General features: G+C 36.1%; 1 pseudogene; it reads right to left on the bottom strand.

The window, feature by feature from the left end:
- Positions 1-3,187: 3,187 nt before the first annotated feature.
- LOC144340921 (small COPII coat GTPase SAR1A pseudogene) lies at positions 3,188-3,760 on the bottom strand (annotated as a pseudogene).
- Positions 3,761-13,615: the final 9,855 nt, after the last annotated feature.

Genomic DNA, 13,615 nt, shown 5'->3' with positions numbered 1-13,615 from the left:
CTGGCGCATCTAGTTTTCAGCTTGTTTATTTACATAGTAATCTTAAAGCATTACTCTTGTACAGAATCAAAAAGTTAAATAGAAGACATTTTAGATACTCCATTTAGATGAAAGAATTTTCTGAAGGTGATGCTGTGTTTAACTCTTCTGGAATTCAGATGGGAAGATTCTGAGTGATATTTGTCCCAGGAAAGAGTTGCGGAGGGAATCAAATGTGTTATTTGAACAATTTATATACACTAAGTAGACAGTGTTGGAGCGGACCCCAAGTCAACTGTTTCTGAGATGTGTCTCCCACCTTTCCTGTGTTAATCCCTCACAGCTAGATTTCCCAGGCTGTTCCTTGCCCTCTGCTGCCCATGGTCCTCACTGCCATGCTTCATGTCTCAGATTTGTCCCTTCTCCAGATGCAAACTTTTGATTCAAATTTCTTTAGTCCCTGCTTCATGATTATTTCAACACACACACATACACACACACACACACAAACACACACACACACACAAGGACTAGAACAAGTCTTGCCTTTCATGAAAACAGCATAATGCATTATCTATTTTAGGGAATACATGACTATTTTAACCTCTGCCCACACTTAATGCAAAAAAAAAATGCTTCTAATAGTGAAAATTCAGGCATGGGTGAAGTCACTGTTAGAAAGAAGTACATGGAAAGCTTTGGATGTGTGTAATTCACAGTGAAGAAGGCTGAGCCTGAAAAGTAAGCCAAGTAAGCCAAACCTAAAAGTAATAAAGTAATAAAGATATTTAAACCGCATAATCGCCACAGTGTCTTGAAATAAGATGATCAGTTTCGCCTTCTCGCTTTCATACCATCCCTACTCTCAGAGGCCATGTCCGTGCTTCTCCAATACCAGTATACCAGGGGATCTGGTAAAATAAGGCTCTGGTTCAGTAGATGTAGGTGCTGTCAAAGGCTCTACACTTTTGCTTTGTTTTAACTTTTTATATAAATGTTTAGGATACAGATTGACATTCTTTTGTAAATGACGATTTTACTTTTCCTGAAATAGGACATACATGTATCCTGATAAAACAGAATGAAAAGTCTGAATTCACTGGAATTCCTGTACAAGGTGCCAAAGCTCCACACAGCAGCTTCTTTCAGCTATTTTATTATAGGAATAGTGTTCTGTGGGACAAGAAATACACTGGTCCTAACTGATTTTCAATCCCCTTTCTCCAGTGGGATAAAACACTTTCACAAAGAGCTGTCCTATGGAGAACCCCCAGTTTTCTAGCTTGCAACAAAGTGACTAGAGACAAATGGGGACAAAAAAGGAGGAAAACTAACACTGAAGCAATCATACTTCTCATGTCTCTGAATAGAGAAGTATGGGGAACCTTTAGCCATAGGAAATTAAAAATATCCAAGTTAATTACACAGTTCATTCACTATTAGATTATTTTCGCTTAAGATTTTAACCCCTTTCCAAATCAACAATTGTCTCAATCCAGCCATGCTTACTAATAAGTGAAATGCACGAACATCCCAGACATATACTTCATTGAGTCTCTGCATTCGGTACCCGGCAGTGAAAAAGTACGCTTTCCCAACAAGTCAGTACTGAAGACTGAGAATGAAAACTGCAACTAAAGAAGGATACTCTGTTATCCTGGAAATACATTATCCACACTTTCCCTACCCTCACATTAGAATACAGATATCCTCCCAACTTTTCATCTCCTATGTTATCTTTTCCTGGGAGATCTATCGTTTGATCTTTTACTATAAGGGTAGAATATAGGTTAAGATCACCAAAATTCAATTTTACGTGTGGTACAAGGAAAATAGAATGCTATAAAATTAAACCTCATCACCCTGGTAGGGATGCTGGTGCTTTTATGCAGAGTCTTTACTGCCAATAAGTGATGCTGTCTCCCAAGGAACAGCTCTACAGAAAGTTTTTGGATTAGTGTTTCCCCCAGCTTATTTCTGCAATGGAGAAAGGCAATTCCATACCAAAACAAACAAACAAACAAACACACAAACCTGGAAAAGCTACAGATGTTAACTGATACTTTAATACCAACAACACAGATATCTAAGGAGACAAGATGTAAGAAAAAGAGTTCATGAACAGCCCAATAGAGGCCAAATTCACAAATGGAGGTTTTAAAGCTCACTGAGTAAAATTTTCTGGATCCAAACAAGTACCACAATACTTTTCAGTTCTCAATTCACAGAATCAAGAGCCCTTAAACTGTAAATTTTGTCCTGTCTCCCTATTTAGAAAAATTTCCCTCTAGAATCTATGTAAAAGTAACTGACACACCTGCAGTATGTGACACGAGAGATGTTCTCAACTCTTTTAAAAAGTGAAAGTCACTTTTTATAACCAAAAGTGAAAAAGGTGCTATAGAGAGAAATAAAATTTCACAAAAGTACAAAAGCAGAGACTGGCTGAAATCTGTAACTTTATAAGTAAGAATAACCCAGTCTATAATTAACTCCTCCACAGTGAACAATCTGCTTCACATTCCCCGATGAGGAGTGACCCTAGCTTACCACAGTGAAACCTGACACAACTGCAAGGCCAGAGTTCTGTCCCTTTTCTAGTTCTGTGTGGGCGAGATAATGCCACCTACTCCAAGGCAGTTAGAGAGACAGGTGTGCTCGTGGGAGTTTCTCTCACCAACCTGCTAACTCAGCAGGAGTAAGTCCACCCAGATGAGCTCTGGTCTCCAATGTGTATCTGCGCTTAATTTTATGAAGTATCTAAGTATCATTCATTAGTTAATAAAAAAGAATAGAGAACTCTAGACCAAGTAAACTTGAACTAAAAATGTGAGGAGGGATAGCAATTACATTAACAACACTTTCTTTAAAAAATAGAATTGCTTTCTTTTGAAATCAATTACAGTGGTGAGACGTATTTTCTTTTCAGGTGCCCCACAATGGCACATAGCTTTACCTGGCAAATCCTGCCAACTTCCAAGTCCCAGGATACTGACCAGAATACTGCACATGGGAAAGCATTACCTCCCAACGGTGTGGAGAAGAGCACATGTCACCGCTGGGTGATGAGAAAGTTGACAGAGACTCTAGGCTTCACAATGCCAGACATGGTTGGAGAGCTTTCCTTGTTCTATTAGGAAAGTTCATGAGGAAGCTGTGAATATGATCAGTCCAGAGAAGTAATACTCTTATTTTCACTGTCAAAACTTCAGAAACCCTCCCTGTAGGCTTGCCTCTTGAGTGCACTGCACATGAACACTTCCACAGGGTGAACATTCAGCTCTTTCAGGGTCACATTACCCTTTCTTGTGGTCTGTCCATAAAGCTCAAATATCTCATGGAGTTTTTCTGCATTGATTGTATCTGTTCTGTCAATTTTGTTACCCAAGATAAGGATTGGCACATTGGATATTGTTTCATCAGTCATTAAAGCATTAAGCTCAACTTTGGATTCCATAAGGTAAGAAAGATCTGCACAGTCCACCAGAAAGACAATCCCATTCATTGCTGGGAGACAATTTTTCCAAACCCGGCATGCTTGCTCGTGCCGACCAAGGTGAAAAGTTGTAAAAGTCATTCCAGCAATTGTTAGCTCTTCTGATGTCAGATGTAGTGTTGGAATATGTTGGCCCAATCTGTCATCTTTGATCATGTGAAGAAGAATTGTTTTGCCTGTATTGTTTACACCTAAGAACCCAAGTTTTCCAGATTTCTTGTCAAGTCCTAGGAACTGGGGCACACTGCTGAAGCCTCGGTAGATCCACTCAAAGATGAAAGACATTGTAAATGTTTACTAAGGCCCAAGGGGCTCCTCCAGCAAAATGGCAGGTGACTCAGACCCTCACTCACAGCACACAGACCAACTACTTGCTGAATGTACGGGTCCTACATTTTTAACTAGCTCCCAAGTGATAAGATACTACTAGCCTCTTGACCACATTTTGAGTGGCAAGATACCATGAGACATCAGAATGTTTTATGCTTGGGAATTAAGACATCTAGGGCTTATCTAAATCAGTGTAACAGGCAGTGATGGGTGCTTTGCCCTCCAAGAATTAAGAAGAAAATATGTTATATGAAAGATTTTTTAAACCTATTGTTAATTTTTTTCTACTTTACCCCTCTTCCCCAAAATATTTCATCATGACTAGATAAACTCCTCATTTGGAATAGAAGGTTCTCCATGGCTAGCCAAACAATCACAAACTACTAACTTCATTCTCACCATATAAAACTGTGCTCATTTGCTAAAACATTCATTTTTTAAATAATTCAGTATTTTTAATCTAAACAGTATAGTTCAGTATAGTCCAGGTCTCTGCCTGGACTTTGCTAACCCTGACTTGCCTTTTCTGCTCCTTCTGAAAAACTGCCTTTGAGAATTAGATCATTTGCAGTCACTATATGCCATATGATCTGGTGTAGCATAAATTAATCACCTAACATTAAGGGACTTATTCTTTTATCACAACCCAAAAATTAGCTGAAATTTTTAGAGGAAAAATTATACCATTGCAAAAAGTAAAACCTGTTATTATCTTGTTCATTAACAACTTCAGAGCAGCTAAGCCCTTGGCTGTCAATTAGGCTTTCTTTCTGTACGTTGAAAAATATCTTCTCAATATTATATATAGAATTGTGGTTAAGAGGGACTGATCTGCCCTCACCTTGCCTTGAGTGACATCAGTTGTCCATGGCTGCAGCCGCTGACATCATGCAGTCAGGTGAATGCAAAGGAGCATCTGCTTCATTGTGGAGTCACTGGGGCCAAGTCCTTGATGCCAATTCTGGCACCAAAGCCAAGGGCATTCAGAAACCACACCCCACACCCTTTGTCAACTTTCCCATGAAATTCTTAGCAAATCTCAAAAACAAATGTAAATTTTCAACAATGTTAGAAGCTAGGACTATTGATCAAAGATATGCCAGATTTCAGAAGGAATTTTTAAGCACAAAGTACAGATGAAGCCTTGAGGCAGAGTAGCAGGACAAGAGATATTGGGAAAATGACATATCTGTCTTCAACAGCGCCCCATACACGGACACTCCACAAGCAGAAGGAGGCAGCCATCACTCAATTCAAGAAAACAGATTTATTAGGTAGCCAGAGGCATATTTTTCCCACCCCATGACTTAACCCCTAATAGTCCTCTGAAAATATGGCAAGCTGTATCAGTTGCCTGCCTAACAGCAATTTCCTTCTCTCACTGTGATAAATGTTAAAAATATGAATCACTCTCTTTCCCAGGCTCTCTTGCAGCTAAGGGTAAAAATGTGAATCACTCTCTTTCCCAGGCTCTCTTGCAGCTAACCTGATTTGACCAATGAGACAGAAGGTATCTTCCAAGGAAAGCTTTCTATGTGAGAATGGGGGCAGCATTACATCTCCACTACTGTTTCCTTTCTGTCTTTGTAAACAACTCTGTGAAGCTGAAAGCAACCTGCTGAGGACGCTGAGCAAAAGAAAAAGAGATTGAGCTACTGATCAGCCTCTTCTTCCTCTAAGTGCTCCCTGGGTATTGTGTTTATTACAGCTGAAAGAAGTGATAGCGATATAAAGTAGTTTGAAAGAGTAGGAGAGGGATTATGATAGTGTACATAATATAGCTTGAAAGAGTGAGTGATGATGTGACTTATGCATACTTGATCCACTTTTGCTTATAGACAAAAGGATTCCAGCAATATGGTTCCTGGAAAATCACCCTCTTCTACTTTCAAACAAATTGATCCTGAGTCAACATTTTTGGCACCTCTATGTAGTACTAGGCAACTGTGATGCTAGACTGTCTGGGGCTCCAGATATAGGTGAAAATAATGGATTGTATTTTGGCTCTATTGGAGTGGAAAAACCTAAGTTTAGCATCAAGAAGCCCAGGCCAAAGGCCACAGAATGGTGGATTCTGAAAGGAGATTTCTGGACACCTTAAGAAGGTAGGTTTTGGTTCTGCATGAGTGTACCTCTTCACTCTGCCCCACAAGAGGCCAAAGGATTTGTGCCTTGGAGATCTATAAAATCTCAAGAAGCCACTTAAAGAAGCCCAGGGGAGCCCAGTAAAAAATACGAAGATGAAGGCAATGAATAAAAATGCACAACTAGTAAAACAACTGCTGAAGGAGACAGATGACATTTTGATTATAAAAATAATAAAAAATAGAATACTTATGAAGATTTCAGCGAAGCTTTAAAGAGACATCCTGGGGTAAAAATAATAATTTCCTAAATAAATAATTCAGTAGTAAAGTGAGGAAGAGTGACCTGTATAGGGAACTAAATTAGTAGGCTTTGCAGATCAAGTGCAAATGTATTTTTAAATGAATATAATTTTAGACACAAATCATGAAGGAAAGCATAGAAGATTTAAGAAGTGATAGAAGTGCCACAAGGTAAAAAGGGAACATATTAGGGGAAGAAAATAGCAACAAAAAAAAAGCTTACCTAGGCTTATGAAAGACCTGAGTCTACAGGTAAAGAGGATGTTAGAGTTCAAGACTGATAAGAAGACATACATACCCAATGTATCCAGGTACAATGCCTGAGCTCCTAGGTTTATGCGAAAACTTAAATGTTGCTGTGGTTTGGATGTGATTACCCCCACTCCCTGCCAAAACTCATGTTGAAATCTGATTCTCACTTTGGTACTGTTAGGAGGCGTGGCCTAATGGGAGGTATCTGGTTGATGGGGGCACTGCCTTCATGAATGCTTTCTCCAGTGAGGGGGCACTGCCTTCATGAATGCTTTCTCCAGTGAGTAAGTGAGTTCTCTTGTGGGAATTGGTTAGTGTCTCCTGAGTGTCTTTTTGCATGTGCTCACTCCCTCTTGCATTTTCTGCCGTGAGTTAAAGCAGCACAAGACACTCACCAGATGGGCTGCTCAATCTTGAACTTCACAGCCTCCAGAATTGTGAGCCAAATTGAGCCAGAATTGTGAGCCAAATAAATTATCTTTATAAATAACAATAAATTATTATATTTATAAATGACCCAGTGTCAGGTATTCTGTTATAGCAACACAAAATCAACTAAGACAAGTGTTAAAAAATATTTTCCCCCGAAAGAAGAAGAATTACACTTCTCATTCACATGACTAGAAATTTTAAGACAGTAGATGAGGACTACTGATAACCAAGAGGGAAGACTGTACCTAAGGAATCCTGTCCTTAATTAAAACATCATGCACATTACAAGGCATAGGACAACATCTAATGATGTGCAAGAATTTTAAAAACATGTTGGCAATGTATCTCAACTGAGGGCAACACCTGAGAAAGAATTAATCAAACAATAAATGAAACTGAGCAGAATCCTCAAGATTGAGAAAGTGGAAAGGATACAGTGAGATTGAAACTGGGTTTCTGCTAATCTATACAGCACATTTGAGTGTGGAAATAAGAGTCAGCACACGTGAAGACTATTTATTCAGCACTTCCTACAGCAAGGGAATCAACTACCATCACTTGTGTTTGACAGAAACTCAAAAGCAGGCAGAGGAGTGGGAGAACTTTATAGTGGAGAAAAGAAAAAGGGAAAAGTTCAGGTATGCCCTTATTGGAGGCTGTTCGAATGGGAAGCCGTAGGCAGGCTAATTAGAAGTGCTGCATCCTATATAATTGGTTAGGGAAGCATATTTGACTTTCCTTGGTTGACCTTAAGTTTCCAGTGGGACAGAGGAATTAGAAAAGTTTTCAGCTATTGACGAAGTCCTGGCCATTTTGGGCCAACTGCTACAGGGGCTATGGTTTGGTTTCCTGAACTGGTTGTTGCAGACAGCATGTCATGCTAATTGAAAGAAGTCAGGCACAAAAAGTCACAATTGTATGATTTAGTTTATATGAAATATCCAGAACAGATAAATCCACAGATACAGAATGCAGATTAGTAGTTTCCAGAACCTGAGTGGGGGAAGAGGGTAGAGATAGGAATGAAGGTTGATTGCTTAATGGGTACAAGGATTCTTTTGGGAGGATGAAAATGTTTCATAACTGGATAGAAGTGGTGATTACACATCATTGTGGATGTATTAAATGCCACTGAATTTCCACTTTAAAATGATTATCTTATGTGATTATTACCCCTGGGAAAAAAAAGCTTCAGAGATAATATTCTAATCACCAGGAAATTGAGGAACATTCTCCTAACACTCATATCAAAAGTAAAATTACAATCTATTGAAATGCAATAGAAATTAAATTATTTCATTATTAGAGGGAAAAAAGACATAAATTAAGAAATTAAGTACATAGTACCTAAATAACTTACATTAAAAAGTACAATGTAAACCAAAGAAATGAGGAAGGCAGTAATTAATGAAGATAAAGGATGAAATTAAATAGAAGACAAAAGCTGGTTCGATGGGAAGAAAAAACAGATCAAATGTTTGAGATCTTTATTAAAGACAATATAAATATACATGATTTGAAATGATAAAGGAGATGTGTCAAGTACTTGGAAGAGGTTTCAAGCAATCCCTCTTCTGAGTATATACCCAAAGGAAATGAAATCACCACCTGATAAAGATGTTTATGCCCTCACGCCCATTGAAGCATTATTTGCAATAGCCAAGATACAGATATGGAAACAACCTAAGTAATTGTTGACAGATGAATGGATATAGAAAATGTGATATACATCCACTATATATGTGTGTGTGCATGTGTGTGTATGAGTGTGTGTGTGTGTATATCTATATAGACATTATTCACCCATTTAAAACAAAAGAGATTGTGCCATTTTTGACAACATAGATGAACCTGGAGGACATTATGCTAAGTGAAATAAGCCAGATGCAGAAAGGAAAAACACTGCATGATTTCACTTACATGTGGAATTTAAAACAAACTAATAAACAAAACTCCAATAAATAGAGAGTAGAATGGTGGTTACCAGCAACAGGGACATAAGGGTAGGGAATGGGGAAATGGAGGTAAGAGGGCATAAACTTGCAGTTATGTAGGATGAGTAAGTCCAGAGAGCTAATGTGCAGCATGAGGACTGTAGCTAACAATATTGTATGATACACTGGAAATTTGCTAAAAGTAGATTTGTAAGTACTTTTACCACAAAAAATAACTATGTGGAATGATAAATATATTAATTTGTTTGACTGTAGTAATCATTTCACTATGGAATGTGTATATCAAAACATGCGGTTCACCTTAAATATATATAATTTTTGAGTGCTACTTTAATACCATAAAAAATAATTTTAAAAAAGAGTGCTACTTCAACAACTAACAAAAAGAGAGAAAGATAGAAACAGATCATTGCCTAGGAATGATTATTTTCTAGCACAATAACTCAAGGCGAAATAGAAAACTTAATAGACTAGTTGCAGAGCAAAGATTCTTTAGTTTGCTCATTCAACACATGTTGAATAGCACCTACGCTATTACAAGCATTGTTGTAGAGAGCAAAAGAGATAAAAATTTGGAAAAATCATAGAAGATCTACCACTGACAAAAAAATTTCAAGATTAATTGAGTCTGACTTTAAGGGAATGATATTGATAATGTTTAAATTAGTACACCCCTAGAAAAATTATCCCTAATTTACTTAGCAAAGCAAAAATAAATTTTGATAAATATCAATAAAGATGTTACAAAATAAGTAATTCAGTCCTCAAGCTAAATATCAATCTTTCTTGCGGTTACATATACAAAAATTTATACATACAATATTAACCAACAAAATTCAGTTCTGCATAAAAGAATAATGTGTTTTCCTCCCTAAAATAATAAATGCAGATTCATTGAAATGACCTAGGAATCTTTTCAATGTAATTGTATTCAAAAATGAGGGAGGGCTGGTATGAAACAGCTGGTGGAAGCACAATTTCATACGGAAATAAAAATGACTTTTATGGATATGGGTATAAGACTGAATACAAATCTCAACACAATTGTAAAAGGGAAATTTTAATAAGAACTGTTGTTGAAGGCACAAAAGCGCAGTAAAATGTTCTCATTTTCTCATCTAATTTAGGGAAATCGAGAGACTTTCATTAACTGATGATACTAATATTTAGAGAATTTAAGTTGACATATGATATTAAAACATACTGAGGTAAGCACTGCACTCGGAAAATAAAGGTAGAACTTATACTATCTTGTTTTTAAAAGGAGTGGGGAGGAAAATAGAACAATCTGCCCTGCCAGTGATTGAACTCATGATCTGGGTCTGGTCTGTGAAGAAGTGGCAACCCGAGTCAGCCTCTTGACTTCGGAACAGGGGTGGAGAATGCCTGGCATAAGCCTCTCATGTTTGAGAATATAGAAGAAGTAAATAAAAATGTAAGGTCAGAAATGAGAAATTTAGGAAATGTAAAACAATAGAACTGGTAGGCTTTGAAAGAAAAAAGGATCATGTCTGTTTAGTCATTAAAAGAGACACAAAAAAAACTTGAAATGAGAAAGGAGATAAAATAATCCATAAGAAGGGTAAAAAATGTGATATATTTCCCGCTACTATGCAAATTTCTTTTCGTAATCCTTTCAGTTAGATATTCTTATTTTGAGTAACTTGTCTAGGGTCACACAACAAATCAAGACTGCAGCCTGGAATTAATGTTGGCTGGATGGCCATAGAGTTATATTCTAAGCAGGTTTGACAGTTTTTCTTTATTTTGTGAGATGTTAAAACTGTGATGTAAAAATGGAGATGGATTCTATAATGAATGAGTTTGGGGAACGTTGTATATTCTATTATCCTTTTAGAGACTGATATTGTTGATTAGCAGATTAAAGGTTCAGTGTCATAAAATAAAGAAAATTGTGCAATTTGGCAAAACTGTATTTCCAGGAACTTTCAGTTATGCTGTACTTTATAAGAGGAACGTCATCACAAAACAATTGTCATAGCATAATGGAAATATATTTTCAAATACTCAGCTATTTAAAAAGACATGGTTCTCAAGAGTCTTATGGGTGATTTCCTTCAAACTTCCAAGTAACATGTAGTATTCATATAAATAAACCATTCCAGAGCATAGAAAGAATTTAAATGAACCATCTCAGTGAACTTAGCCAAGCTTTTTAATCAAAAACTGACAAAGACTGTTCTATAAAAGTATAGACAAATCTCTCTTATAAATAAATGGATAAAAATTTAAATCAAATACCAGCTAACTTAATCCAACAGTGTATAAAATAGAATATGCCATGAGTAAATCTACATGTTAAAAAATTACTATTAGAAAAATTTGATAATCTACATCATCATATTAATAAACCAAATGCCAAAGAGTTTTGATAAAATTTCATACCACATCTTTAAAAAATATTTTAGTAGCATAAAAATAGGTATATATTTCTTCAAAATGATAAGAATATGTATATATATGAAACCAAAGCCTACACTAAATTTAATTATAAACTTCAGACAGAGTCTATTTAATTCAGGGTTCAAGAATTACTAAAGCAATTATTGTGATTCAATATCATTCTGGTCTATTAAATAAAATTAGGAGAGCAATTTTAATTTTATTTAATTAGAACAAAAGAATAATGCCATCAGAATATATAAACAAATATTTTATTTTTATGTAGGTAAAAGTTGGAAAGAACTTCAGTGTCCATCAAATAAAGATTGGTTTGGTAAATTACAGCGCAATCTCATAGCCATTAAAAATAATTTTTTTAAATACTAAAACTCTTCTTGATATTCTTGAAATTTCTTGATAACATATTGCAATACAAAAATGTTAGTTATGAATTCACTCATTGAACAGACATGTGCCAAGCCCTGTCTTACACAATGGAGATAGAGGAGTGCAAAAAAAAAAAAAAATCTCTGTCCTCAGGGAGTTTATGTTCTAGTGAGGAAATGCAGAAACACAGATAAAAAAGGTAAATATATCTTTCTATTTATTTTCATATTTATTTAACCTCTCAGAGAATAATATGCCTAAATACCTAAAATATTATGGTCAGTTTGATCTTGATTTTCATTATTATTTAACATAGAAATATATAAAAGATCAGAAGCATAAACATCAAAATATAAAGTGTGGTTATCTCTGAACATTATAATTATAAATGATTTCATAGTTGACATGTCTTTCCTGTTTTTCAAAAATAATTTCTACAATGCATGTGTATCCCTGCAGAAATATAAAATTTAAAGTCCAACATAAGTCATCACAATTTTTCATTCTTTTTTGATTTATTTGTAACACAGAATGCTCATAATCAAATGGCCTGTGTTAGACAAAAATGGCAATAAAGACCAATTGTAGTGTGATTTATCTGTATTATGTTGTGAGGAAAGCCATACCAAAGTTAAATTTGAAATTTGTGCTGCTCTGCAATTAAAATAAATTATATATAATCAAAAACAGTAAAGATTAAGATCAACTGCTAGTTACAATGGTATCCAAACCGTACCCTGCCCCCAAACACCATGTTGTAATTTGCTAAGCTGAAAGAACAAACATATATTATTTGTAGAGCTAGACATATCATTATCTGGATAAAAGTATGTGCACCAACCCTGTAAGGTATAATCCAATACATTGCTACATAGCTGAAAAGCCAAATTCAACTCATTCTTATCTCCCTGACTCCTGCTTATGAGCAAATTCCATTAAGAATTTTGTGTAACCATAACCTTGGAAAGAATATATGATGCCTTTATTACTCATTTGCAAAGAGTTCTATCCAAGTGCAGTTGTTCTCTCTGTTATATATTCTAATATTTTGAAATGTTACAGAGAATAACAATAGCAGTGTTTCATAAGAAAGATGGAAATGTATGTGCCCTGTGCCACAGTAAAATACAGTAGTTACGTGGTAAATGAAAAAGGAAGAGTGGGTTGGCACCTGTAGGGAGAGAAAAAATTCAATAACATTTTCTAATGGTTCCTTCTATCAGCAAAATAAAGGCAATTATCTTGACAAATCACATGAAAGAAGTTGTATTCCCTGAGAGCAGAGGCAGACCAGCTAACTGTTGAACATGTCTCAGGTTTAGATTTGTGCTTCACATGGAATTAACTCCTTCTTTCCCCACTCCCTCCCTATTTCCATTCCTCTCTTCAGCATTGATTTATTGAGAACATACTATGACAGACAAGCGCTTACTGAGCACTCACAATGGCAAACAGGTTCCACATACAAAGACTAAAAGAGCATTGCCCTTGCCTTCAAGTAATTCACATTCTAGTTGGGAAGCTAGTATTGGAAAAAAAAAATTCAATAATTATATATTTAAAAATGTTTGTGGGTATTAAATAGAAAAAAGAAGGTAGGAATTAACAGTATCTGGGGGTCGGGGAAAGTTTGATACAGAGGTTGCTACCAGACTGTGATTTCCACTGTTCTGACCTTTTAAAGAGCACAGATCAATCAATGCCTTTCTTTGACAGGACAGACATGGCATATATGAACATGTAGCACTGTGTTTTTATCTTTTTTTATGTCTTTATCTGGTGGCATGGTTCCTGGCACTTCCTCATCTGGGAAGTCCTCCTCCAGCTTCACCCAAATCAATCCATGTAAATACCCATTCAGTATTAACTGTCTAACATGCTGGTCATTGTTCTGGTCCCCAGGGAGCAATATGCTCTCAAGCAGATTCCATTCCAGTGAGAAGGACAATAAAAGAATAAATTAAAGAAGCTAAAATGAGAGTGACTTCAGTGTG

The sequence above is a fragment of the Macaca mulatta genome, chromosome 5 (assembly GCF_049350105.2).
Source record: "Macaca mulatta isolate MMU2019108-1 chromosome 5, T2T-MMU8v2.0, whole genome shotgun sequence".
NCBI lineage: Eukaryota > Metazoa > Chordata > Mammalia > Primates > Cercopithecidae > Macaca > Macaca mulatta.
This window is presented reverse-complemented; position numbering and strand designations above follow the sequence as displayed.